Source organism: Desmodus rotundus, chromosome 2 (genome assembly GCF_022682495.2).
Source record: "Desmodus rotundus isolate HL8 chromosome 2, HLdesRot8A.1, whole genome shotgun sequence".
NCBI lineage: Eukaryota > Metazoa > Chordata > Mammalia > Chiroptera > Phyllostomidae > Desmodus > Desmodus rotundus.
In genome coordinates, this window is record NC_071388.1 from 30,262,554 (window position 1) to 30,275,890 (window position 13,337).

The 13,337-nt window shown below is 41.8% G+C and overlaps 1 protein-coding gene across 3 annotated transcripts in view; it reads right to left on the minus strand.

The window, feature by feature from the left end:
- GOLIM4 (golgi integral membrane protein 4) overlaps positions 1 to 13,337 on the minus strand; it is a 68,387-nt gene that overhangs the window by 32,867 nt on the left and 22,183 nt on the right. The gene's annotated exons all lie outside the window — the stretch shown is intronic.

Here is a 13,337-nt window from a genome sequence, read left to right on the forward strand (position 1 = left end):
CGGCGAGAGAGCCACAGAAATGAAGGAAAGACAGGGATGTGCTCTGAATGGGAGAGGAGTGAGGGAGGACTTTCCAGAAGAGGTGACTTCTTGGCGCTTTGACAGCAAAGAGCAGTTTGGAGACGGGGGCACTACACGAGGGAGGACTTCTGGAAGGCGTCCCAGGGACAACGGCCCAGAGGTGTGAGACTAGACAAGAAGTGGTTCCACTCCAAAAGCTTGGTTGCAAGTCCACTGGTGAGCAATCGCGTTTGTTCCAACATCAGTGTACGTATGGTATTTAAGTCCCTCGGCCAACTTCTAAAAGCCTACTAACACCAAACATCCTCGGATCGGTACTAACACCACCATCTTGTATGATGTTTGGGGTGAAGCAGGGAAAACTGCTATTTTATAACCACACTAAAGCCAAGCCCTGAAATGCAGGCTCACAGTCTTGGGGAATTTCAGTCAGGTTGGGGAAACTTACAGGAAACGGACAAATACAATGCTATCATAATATGACAGAGGCAAGAACAGGATGCCGAAGGAACACCCGAGGTCCCCGGCTGGGAGGAAAACCGCCCTCAACTCCAATCCACCGGCCAAAGCTCCCACAGTCTGGGCAGAACATCACAAGAGCATGAACACGCCAGTTAAAAGGGAATCTTGGTGCACTAAGTGGACACAATACAGGCAATTTCAACAAGCATGTGCATTACCTTCAAAGAAAGAAACAGGCAAAGTAGTCAAGACCTTGCTCCAATATAACTAAAGAGGCAGCCGGGGCTCCTGAGAATGTCAGGTCCACTAGGGTTAACAATTCCAGCCTAGAAGCCCCCATAATTAAAAAAAAAGAAAAGAAACCTGCAGTATAGTCAAGAGCGTGTGTGTTACTGGACCGCTCACCACCCAGCCCCAACCACCTCGGACCCCACCTAGTAAATATTATTGTGGCAGAATAGGATCGGGGGGGGAAGCTGCATTTGCAACGTCCAGTACTGTGAAATTCTTTTGGACTGGATAATGGACAGCAGTGACCACCGCACACTCACTGTGGCAAACTCAGTGTTGTACGGGACTCAATGATCAGTAATAATTATCTTTGGCTTGGGGAGCAGAAAACTCATCTTCAGTAAAAGCGGAGTGCCCGATAGATTACACTAAATAGACAGGGAGTGTGGGGGGTGGGGTGAGGGACCCCGGGGTGGGGCAGTGGGAGACGGCAATCCCTTCTTTATTCTCTTCCCTGCAGTGCAGCCAGGAAGATAATGGGCCAACAGCTGGTCCCTGGAATCCATTTATCACAAGGAATCACACAACTGTCTGTGACAGTTTTACACTCAATGGGAATTTATATATTCAACATATTAACAGTCGTGTGTCTTGAGAGCCAGGAGACCCTAGGGTACACAGTTATAAACTTTCATAAATCACCTTAAGAGATGCTATACGATGCCCACAAAGAGGCAACATATTTGTGGATTTCGGCCCACATACAAAGGTCTTGGGAGATCTGAGACATATTCATAAATAATAAAATGGCGTCATAACAGAGCTAAGGCAAGAGAATGTGTTTTGGCAAACGTAGTGGAAAAAAGGATGTGATAAACAGGAATAGAAGATATATGTAGAAACAATGAGGTAATTGCAATATTAATGTTTTTTTACTTAGCACCGGTCAAGCCATTATCACAGCATCAGCTTCTAGTCCTGATGTAACGTGGTGTAAGAGGTGGGGACGACCACCCACCGAGGGCCAGGGCGAGGGTGAAAGAGCAGCAGAGACTGGCGGGAAGTAGAAGTGTGTTCTCATCAGGCTTGGGGTGGGGGAAGAAAACAAACAAATGAACAAAAAACTGAACAGGAGCCCCAAACTGGGAGCTGAGAGAACCATATGAGGTAAAAGACAGTGAGTGAAAATTAATCCGTAGAGTTGGGAATCTGGAAAGAGGGGAGAGGGAGAGAGGCAGGAGGTAATACAGCAGCTGAGAGCACAGACTTGGATCTGAGTTCAGATCCCAGCTCCATCCTTCGAGGGGCAGGTTGCTGAGCTTCTTTCTACTTTGTACTTCAGTTTCTGTATATGCTGTGTGGTGATAAGAATAGCAGCTATCTCTTTGGGTGGATGTCAGGGTTAAATGAGTTAATATAGGTCAAGTGCTTAGAACACTGCCTGGCACAGAGTAAATGCCAGAAAATACGAAAATATTTTTCACTTATCAGCTGTGATGGCTTAAAACGGCCAGAGAGGAAATCAGGTGACACCTCTCAACCCTAAGGTTAAAATCTAATAATAACAAAGTTAAAATATTTTTTTTCAAAAAGGTATTAGATCTTGATTTCAGTTTGCTTTAATTTTTTGAAAAAATTAACTTAAAAAAGACAAAGCAAATAATCACTCCAATAGCTTCATAAGCTAATTTTTTAATAAAAATTAAGTGACAGTAAAACAAACCAGACAGAATCTGTGTCCTTGCAGCTCTTCTAGAAAATGCCCCCATCAATTAAACTCACACACATACTACCTTTAATTCTTTCAAAATGCATTCTCCAGGCTTTCGAGCTAGTGATTTATCTAGATAGCTTTACTGTTTCGCTTACAAGGAGGACTGCCAATCAATCCTTGTCACCTATCTCTATTTTCCTACTTCCACTGTGAGTCAAGGGCATCAGTCAAGACAAACTGATACTGCTAGAAACTTCGCAAAGAAATGGTGTATAATGATATTTTCATGGCAACAAATTAAGTTTAAGGGAGAAAAGTACAAAAATGCAACAGTTCAATCTTGGCATTCAGGATCTTTATTGCAGAGTAACGCTGTAACGGGGACAGGGTTTGAATCACAAGAGCTCATCAGAAAAAGAGGAAAATCCATAATACTCGTTATCTGCTTACTGAAAAGAAGTTTAATATTTCCCATTCAGTCGAGAAAGGAAATAGGTTTTATTCCATCTTAAAGTCCTCAAGAGTTTAAAAACACATCAGCTTCCTACAGCAATTTCCCATTTTAACTTTGACTTCCATCTGAAAGTCACGAGAGAAATTAGCTGTATACACCCACTTATGGGCAAAATACATATCCAAAATATATTTCGGGGCAAACTACTCCAGTTCAGAATTAGAAAGCAACACTAAAATTAGACAGAAAACGCGGCTGAATGTTTTAATACTTTAAGCCAAGAGAGGGCGATCTTTCCTTGGCAGAAGCAACAACAGCCTAGGAAATGTAGCTTTCAGTACTGACAACATAAAGTTTTATCTTTATTCTTTTAAAATAAATAAATAAAAACAATTTTGAAGCTTGATATGAAAGTCACACAATTCAACTTGTAAAAATATTAAGATTTGCAAGTAACTTTGTCATTTGACATATAAAATTAAAATAAACAAATCTGTGCTTTCGGTAATGGTGGGGGAAGATTTTTAAGTAGGATAGTAACGCTATGACAAAAAAGGAAAATAAACTGAAATCAATATAGTACTTTTGAGGTCTTGTTTTGTAGGCCTAAAATCGTAGATATTCATTTTAGTCTTTAAAAACAGTTGTGGTTCTAACCCCCAGAAGTGGCGTGAAGGCCAGCCACTACCCACCCCCTCCTCTGTAGGAGGAGATGGGCATTATGAAGACCACAACATAGATGGAGTTTTCCAATTATCCTTCCTTCCTTCTTTCATACTTACTTCATAACAAATCTGAGAAAGAACACAGATCTCCGTAGAAAACAACCCACATCCAACAACTAAAAGGAAAAAGAAGGGAGACAACTAATGCCACTTTGAGGACCTCACTGGACCATCCCTCCAGCCCCCGTGAGTAGGCAAGGGCTCCCCAAGGCTGTCTTCACTATCTCCCCAATCCGACTCTTTTGACAGTTTCCTCGAATTCTGCGTCCACCTTCCTAACTGCACACTTAACCCGCATCCATCTTCATACCCTCTCACACACAACTCCTATACACCGGTAAGTCCAGTTCTTGTCTCCCACTCAATCCCAGCTGTTCATCTTCCAGTAAATTCCACCTTTCCAGTCTGCTTGACAATTTACAGCTGAATTTAATGATTAATTTAACCTTTTTTATGGGTAGCTCCCTTTACTAAATCATATATCCACATTCCAAGACTGGGGACAAACCTTCCAATGGCTTCTCATTATTGAGTAAAACCCGAAGTCCTCTCATGGCTTCACCTGATTGTCCATCCTGCTCCAGCCACAGCAGCCTCCTTGCTACTCTGAGAAGGAGCCAGGCACGCTTTCACCTCAGCACCTCAGACTGCCTCTTCCTGGTGCGTCCTTCTCCAGGTGCCTGTGCAACTGGCTTCCCCACCTTCTTCAGGTCTCTACCCTCTCGGCCAGTCCTTTCCTGGACAACCTGCTTTAAACTGCACCCTGCTTCCCACCCTCACCACTTCCAGTTTCCTTTCCAACTTCATTCTTCTCTAGCACTTAACATTCTACAACTTTTTTTTTTTTTTTTTACTGATTTGTCTTATTTATTGTTCTTCTATCCCACTAGGATATACGGTCAGTCAGGGCAAGAATTTCTGGTTTGGCCCTGGCCGGTGTGGCTCAGTTGGTTGGAGCATGGTCCCCTAACCTAAAGGTTGTGGGTTTGATTCCTGGTCTGGGCACATACCTAGGTTGTGGGTTCAATCCCTGGTTCAGGCACGCACCATCCCCCGGCCAGGCACAAGCGGGAGGCAACCGATAGATGCTTCTGTCTGGCATCAATGTTTCTTTCCCCCTTCCTCTCTCACTGAAGACAATGAAAAAAATGTCCTCGGGTGAGGATTAAAAAGAAAAGAATTTCTGGTTTGTTTTATTTTACCATTGTATCCCCAGTAAAGTGACTATAAGCACTGAATAGGTAACAAATAAATGAATAAACAAATAAACGAACGACACGTGCCTTGAAGGATGGGATTGGCCGTCTTCTTTTCCTTTCTCTTCCGTGCCCCAAACCCTCACTACCACCTCAGTCCCGATCCGCAGTTCCTACTGTCTAGTGGTAGTCAGTACTTTTGTTAAATGAATGAGAGCATTTAGAAAATATTTCATTCTTTTCCTCACTTGCCTGCCATCCTTTATGACCCAGCACTTTTAAACTGAACTTCCACATTTGTTGGCTCATTAGTATCACACATCCCAGAGACTAAACAGATAATAGAACAGAGATTGAACATGAATGTATCTGTTGATGGACAGGCTCGTAAGATTAGCAGTAGTTAAATCATAGCCCTGAAATACAGCTTTCAGAATGCTGAGAGACTGAAGAACCGTCTGATTAGGTATTTTTCTACCACATGGCAACTGAAGTATTATTTTACTGCACAATAAAGTGTTATTTTTAACTTTGCTATGCATACAGTTCACAAAGTCATTTAAATGGAAATTTTAACCATGATTTGAATTGGTGCTTAACTGCCTTTTCTATTTTGGATAAACCTATACTGAGGCTTGCTTTCATGATACCACCTAATCGAGATTTGGCTCTTTCAAACAAGTACTGTATTAGCCGACTTAAGCTATACTTCATACAAGTCTTCTTTTTGGCATGCTTCCAAAGTGAGGAGCCACTAATAATCATTATTATGAGATGAATCTATTCACTCCTCATGAAAGGATTCTTCCCTTAGCTGCTCAGAGCAATTACACTACAGCCCAGCAGGGTTCCAGGCACCTCCAGAGACACTGAAGTGTGGTATTTACTCTTATAAAAAGCTTATAATCAATTAATTCAGGTTGTGAGAAGGGGCTACCACAGGTAAAACAGTCAGAAGACAGAGATCGCCACAGGCTAGGCGAACTGGAGTGATACAATGACCTGCCGAATCAGCCGATCTTTAAACGTAATCTCTTTGCAAGCAGAGAGGAAAATGACCCGCCTGTCCCACAGAGGTGCTGCACTCCACAAAGCAAAACTAACATGTAAAAGCATGTATGCATGTATATGGAAACTTCAGGAACCACACTAATAGAAGCAAACGTTATTCTAAGATTGGATGTAAGTAAGCAGACCCTGTACAGCACCAGCCTCCTTATCCAGCAGCTGGACCTCACCTGGAGAGCATCATAGTGTTTCAGGAAATAATGCGTGAGGGAGAATCCGAGAAAGAGGACTGGATTTCTGGTCACCCAAAATTGATAAAACAATGTATGAGAATGCCCTTGAGATGCACTAAAGCATGAGAAAGAACACTGGTTTGATAATGGGACTATGAATTTATTTATCTCTTTTCATAATGCATGTGCTTGAAGCAAACATAAAAGATATTTAATTTTCATAAGTTATCTAGGAATGCCAGCAAAGAAGCAGCAAACTAAAATCTGGTGCTTGAGTTATCAATCCTAAGAGGTTTTTACAGTGAATAAACCTGAACCCAGAGAATACCCGTGACCTGGGCAGAAGGAGCCAGGCAGCAATGGGATTCTCCTCCACATCAGTACAGCAGTCCCACCCTCATCCCAACTCCCAAAGTCACATTTTTACCTCCAGACATGTAAACAGGCAACATATCTTGGAAAAGGTTTCATACAAATATGGCTTGTAAAGAGATACTATGTAAGATCTCTATGTATTACATCCTGAGCAGTTCATTCAACAAATAAATCATATTCATTGAGCATTTATTATGTGCCAGGCATTGTTCTGACGCATGTCAATACATCATTAGCACAAAAGTAAAAAAAAAATCTACTTCTGGGAGCTCATATTCTGATAGATATGATAATAAGCTTAGCAGCACATTACAAATTAGTGAGTGTCTCGGTGTGGGGAGCAAGCTATAAGAAATTGGAGGTGTGGGAAGGATGGGTCAGAATTCATTTTTAAACAGTATGGTCAAGGCAGAAAGCACTGGGAAGGCATTTCAGCCAAGACTTGGAAAAAAGTGAAAGACTTAGTGCTTCAGACATCTAGGGGAATCGGGTGTGGCTAGAAGGAACAGGCAAAGCAATGACCCTGGGGCGCGACCAGACCTGGGGTGCTCTAAGACAAGCAAGAGGCCACGGTTGCTGAGGCAGAGGGAGCCTGCAAGAACAAAGGGGGAAGGAAGGTGGAAAAGAGGTCAGATAGCGACGGGCCTCCTAGCACCTAGTGAAGACTGACTGGCTTTCCCTCTGAGTGAAACGGGGAGCCACTGGAGTGTTCTGAGAAGGAGCATGTGAGGTTGGCTTGGAGTTTAAAATAACGCTCACTCTGACAGCACTGGGGCAAGTGCAAGCAGGGAACCTAGTTAGGAGCAGGCCCCTGCAGAAATCCAGGCCGGAAGTAATGACGGAAGAAGGCCGTGTGCAAGCTGAGGCAAATTCTACCTGTGCACTGAAGGTGACACCAGTGCATTTCATCAGCTAAGATGCGGAAGGCCACCGGTGGAGAGGTTTCTGAGGAAGGTCAGGAATAAGCATTTGCTGATGGCAGGGTGAAGGTAGACTCGCAGAGGTGACATCTGTGTGGATGTTAAAAGATGGCAATGGAGGAAGGACAGAGAAAAATCCAGATAGTGGAGAGAGAACAGGTAAGAGCCCGGAGACAGAAACAAAAACCACCTGTTTGTGGTGTTCCTGAAGAGTGACCTGGAGTGTCTGTTCGCAGCGGATTCCCGAATCTACTTGACCAGAATTTCCAGGGCAGGTTCGGCTTGATAATCTGAGTACTTAGCGAGTGTGCCCCCCTCACTGCCTGTGAATTTTTATAGGAGAGTTCTGGAAACACTATGATTAGCTAGGTCAACAGGAAAGTGGGTAATCAGGGTCGGGAGATAAGACCAGACTGCAACTGACTTGATGTACATGGTTATAAAAAATAACTTGATGGGTAGAGCAGAAGACAGAGCAGAGAATCTGAGAATGAGTAAAGCTGAATTAGTCAGGTCACTGAAATAACATAAAATAAAGCAACGTGAAAGTTAAACTTCCATATTGCCCAGATAAAAGATAATATCGGTTTTGTTAATAAGACAACCAATAAAAAATAGGTGATCATTTTTCCAACTGGAATATACTAAATTTTAGGGAAGTGAAAAGAGTGGGAAGTGACAAAGAATATGAGTAGGCACCTAAAGATATCCTAATGGAAATTATATAGATGAAAAATGGTCAAGAAAATTAGTCATCAGGGAAATCAAATTGAAATCATAATGTGATACCAATTCTTCCATCAGTATGGCTAAAAAAAAAGAAAAAGAAAGAACCAACAGTCGACAAAGATGCGGGGAAAGAACCCTCCTCTTTGCTGATGATGTGTAAATTGGCACAACCATTTTGGAAAAGCTGTTCGACAGCATTTACCAGGGCTGAGGAAGGCATGCTGTGTGGCCTAGGTACCTACCCAGCCAAATGCGTGACATTTAGTCACCAGAAGTCACACAGGAAAACCTTAAGAGCAGTACTATTCATAATAGTCCCGAGTTGGAAACATGAACATCTAACACAGTAGAATGGGTAAGTAGTAGTTGTTCAAAAAACGAAATACCACTCAGCAATGTGAACAAACTAGATAAAACAACATCGGTGAGTTTCACAAACAAAAAGATAAGGGAAGAAACCAGAGAGCAAAGTGGTAGTTACTGAATGATTCTACTCACAAAAAGTTGAAAACAAGTAAAGCCAGTATGTGGGGCTAGAAGACAGGGTACTGTTCGCAGTGCACGTGGCTGTGGGGGGCGGGCGGGCAAAGGCCGGGAGGAAGCACGAGGGGGCATTCTGGGCACTGGTGCCGTTCTGATTCTGGGTCTGCACTGTCTGCCTTGTGAAAGCTCTCTGAGCTTTATACTCAGGGTTCGTGTACTTTCCTGAATGCACGACTGTCTCATGAGATCATGGTATGTGCTATGTTCAGTTACATAAGTGAAATAGAACATAAAACATATTTAGACACACCATTTTTTCCTCCATCCATATCTCCCCAAACAGTTTCATTCACACGCTTCATGTGCAGGTCTAACGTCTGTGTGCTCACCACCTCAGGTCAGCACTTCGGCCCTCTGACAGTCTCTGAGGCCCTCCCATCTTCACCAGAGACCCAGCCCTGGGAAATCTCTGTCTGCCTCCATCGCTGGAAATGTCCTCAGCTGCAGATATGTGGTGTAAGCTACCATAGCTTATTTGCCATTTGCTCTGTAGTGCGTATGTATGCCTTCTGTGGCCCTAATTCCTGATTGTGTCGGGGTGTTTTTTGTTGTTGTGTGTGTGTTGGTAAAAAGGTTTTTTTATAAAGACATTTTGCATTTGCCATTGTGAGAACACATTCCAGGAACCAAATGCCCACACAATTTTAAATGTTACTACATCCTTTAGAAAAAAAAGATTTTGTCAGGAGGCCTCCATAAATATCTACCCACATTCAATGAGGTCACTTTGGCCTAATGTGTCTTCCTTACACAGCGCTCTGCTGTTTAAAATGAAGCAGTCGGGAAAGCACCCAAGTAATAGCAGTGGCTCTGTACTGGCTCCAGTACAACAAGAGCTCCTCTTATCCGAGGGGCAATTCTGCAGCACGAAGAGAACCGTGCCTTGTAATATTTAAGCATGTGCAGCAATCAATGACAGAGGGGGGCAATGCACAGAAACAAGTATATCCAAGGAAATAAAACCAAAATGCCTGAGTGACTGGTTCCAAGTGCACTGCGAAAGTGGATGGTGCAAATATTTCCAGCTGAGGGTACTGTGTGAAAGGGGGACCGGGGATGAAGGGAGATGAGGTGGGGAGCACATTATACCTCCCGCAATGGACACGTTTCAAGTTTGATAGAGACACACGGATAGCACAGAAAAGGGTAACAAGTAATCTAAGAAATACTGAAGTTGTTGGCAGCTAGATGGTTACCGCTGGGAAGGTCCATGGTCTACTTCATCATCATCGACAGGTCTAAGACCGAACACACAGACCCCTCTAAGGCAAATCCCAGCCAACCCTCCACAGTCACTTCTTACAGTTCCTGACATTTTCTGTGCCACGGCCACCAGTTACCACGAAGGGATCTGAAAAAGATCGTAGGCTGCGGGGACAAAGCCGACTCTGGATGTCTAAAACCTCCTTCACCAGTTTGATTGGAATTCTTAGTAATATCCTGCATTCTCTTTTCATTTTTGGACATCTTAAGCTCTTCTTTGCAATAAAAGTATAAAGTATTCTTTTCTTTCCTCGTATTCGATATAGAAAATGAACATTTCCTGATGCTTTGTTAAGAAGAACACATGGCTCTAAACAGGAGTATGCCCTGTTCTGCGGTACTGGGCACAGCACTGCAGGGGGTGGGGGGTGGTACAGTGTAATTTCACAAAATCTGGCGACCTTTCTTTAGCCATCTTCCATGCACAGTACTTAAAAATGGTGTTATATATATGATCTGTATCTGATGAAAATATACATCTGACAAGACTTCATTATAGAATCACAGTAACCTTCACAAGATTTTCCTTAGGAAGTCAGTGATCTGTCTAGCAGAAAACACATAGTGGTCATCCATGGGTCCATTTTCCTGTTAGGCTGACATTCCTTACTGTGATGAAAAACACTAAAAGCAGACCAACAAAAAATTACTGTGATTACAACTGTTCATTCAATACTCAGAGTAAAAAAATAAATAGAAAAAAATTTCAAAATTTGGTTTCTTAATGGTTCTATTTTTTCAGAGCATTTTTTCCTGAATTCTGAAAACAAGTATGTGACTTACTATTTACATACCAACTTCTGGTAGAATAAAAAACCGTTAAAAAGTTTTGTTATGCTTTCTGTATACACAACAAGATACTGCAATGTTGATTAAATAAAGGACAGATTTTTTTTAAACCAAAAAAGGAAGGACCATTTCTGGTTTTTTTACTTTTTCATATAATTTCTCTAAAACTTAAAATGGAAATAAGAATACATGATGCAAAATACCAACCTAAACAGGTTTACAAATTTTTAAGTAGGTTAAAAAAAAACTATATACAGTGTACAGCAAAAGTAGGTTTACAGTTGTTCACATGGAAAATACAATAATCAATAAATAATAATCCAAGAATAAACTCTGTGTTTCATGAGCTCACCACTATAAACCTCCTTTTGCCCCGCCCTGTATTCAGTTGAATCTTCTTCAAATCTGATCTCCATTTCTGGTACTAGAAGAAAAACTGATGTTTTCAATGACTATTCTAACCAATGAAGTAAGGCAATTAATAGTTTGGAATGCTTGTCAGTAATATAACTTGAAGCAAAGAGAATTTTAAGAATTTTTTTTATTTCTCTTTCTTTTTCCAGAAAAACACTTGGCACAGAGCTTTCTGACCAACTCTAATTCAATGGAATGGCTTAAATACAGACCAGAAACCATACAGGTGGAGAAGGTAATAAGGCTTCTACTTAACACTAATAACTAAATTCACCAGGATATTCCATTTCCTGACTATTTCACTTAATTGAGTTTGTTGCGTTGATGTCCATAGCACCTGGGTAAAGTGAAGTAACGACTGAAACAGAGGCCTTTCCAAGATCATTCCAAAATACACGGAGTGAGAGAACTAAAAATGCCTATTAAAAACATCATGTCTTTGCTAAACTTTCCTTAATGCAGATCTGAAAAGGGTATCATTAGAGCTTTACGTCATCTCTATTTTTATTTTCTAAGTTAGCGTTACATAAAACTATTATGTAATGTAGCTATAATAGTTTTCAACTATGAAGCTTTTGTATAGAATGATGAAATTACTAACTCACCATCAGTACAACAAATACTTTATTTTTCCAGAAGTTATAATTTATTAACTAATTAACATGGTAGGTGAGGTTGATTAACTTTTTCAAAGTATCTGCCAGGTACGAGACACAGTGTAAATACTCTCATTAGACTCGTTGAGTCCAGGAGCAAGTATGATCCTTGCGTGAACAGGCAATGAAGCAGGCCAGTGGCTAGGTAGCTGGTGAAAGGTCAACCAGGGATTTAGTTATGGAGTCCAAATTTACACCCAGGCCTCCAGTCACTCCAAATTTTAGGAAAGTGCATAGTTTCCTCATCTTCCTGACTTGGGTGTTCACTGTGGCTTCATTAATATTAATTCTCCAAAGTAATCTTCTACCTCATCAAATACAAATTCAAAGTAAACTCTAAAAACACATTTTGAAACCCAATAATTTTTAATATTCTCTCCCAATAACGCAATTAATCAATAAATGCCTAATTTTCAATGAATGTAAACCACTTTCATTTTCATTAAGGTTCTTTAAAAAGTTTTTTAAAAAAGAAAAAAAATTGTGTGATCTTTCTAGACAGAGGCAGGTAGCTTTATAATTTCGAGGGAAAGCTCATCCAACATAACACATTTCTGATTAAATATTAAATCCATATTCTGAATAACTGAAGTCAAGGAGTTGCCCCGAATTTGTTACATTTAATAAGTTCAGTCTTCTTACTGAGTGGAGGTTATCTACCCTAACTTGCTAAATCAACTTTTAAGGCCAGGCTTTTTTCTAATTTTTCTTTTTTTATTCAGTGGTGAAGAATACAGCTGTGTCTCCGTCCTACTGGCTAAGCGCTGCCATCACAGACACACACCGGAGCCAGAGCAGGGTACCTGGGCACGTGTGCCGCACATGGCTTACAGCCGCAGCCCAGGCTGGGAGAGGGGGCTGCCAGCGGCCCAGGCTCAATCACGAGCCGCAGCAGCCTTCCAGCTGACCTCACCAATGTTTCTCAGCGTCTCCGCACAGCTGGAAGAAAGGGGAGCTGTGCTGAATTAGAAAGACAACTAAAAGTGGAGTTGGCAGATCTGCATCCAATTCCTTCTATCATTTATTTATGTCTGTTATTCTGGACACATAATATTTTTGAGCCTCATTGTTCTAATCCATGATGTAAGTATCGGGGCCTAATTCAGTGTAGGGCACAGGGTAGATTCTCAGTGAATTTCAGCTGGACTTAAAACAAGAAAATGCAGAATCTTAGTAGTACTCCCAAGGCGTGGGTGATGACTGGATGTACAAGAAATGCAACATGCAGGAGAGGGCAGCCCGGGGCGAGAGGAGCTGGCCATGGTGAGAGGTTCCCAGTGGTCATTAGAAACCAGACCAAGGAGAAAACAAGGGAACAGGGCAGCGGGTCTGAGAGGCCCACACTGAAATGAGGCTCTCAGGGGCCTACCAGGCAATCCCGGAGACCAGGGCGATGACCCATTTTTGTTTGATGACTAGAAGAGAATGCTGATTTCACGGGTTTTGCTAGTGAATGAGTCACAAGGGTGGGTAAGCTGAGAAAATATGTTAGGGAGTGGAAAAATGTAATTACATGGATGTTGTAGAAGTGACTCTAATTAAAAAATTCCTTGCTCTGAATGTTTTGTTAACTTTCAGTATCTACAGTAACATCCCCCACCCAC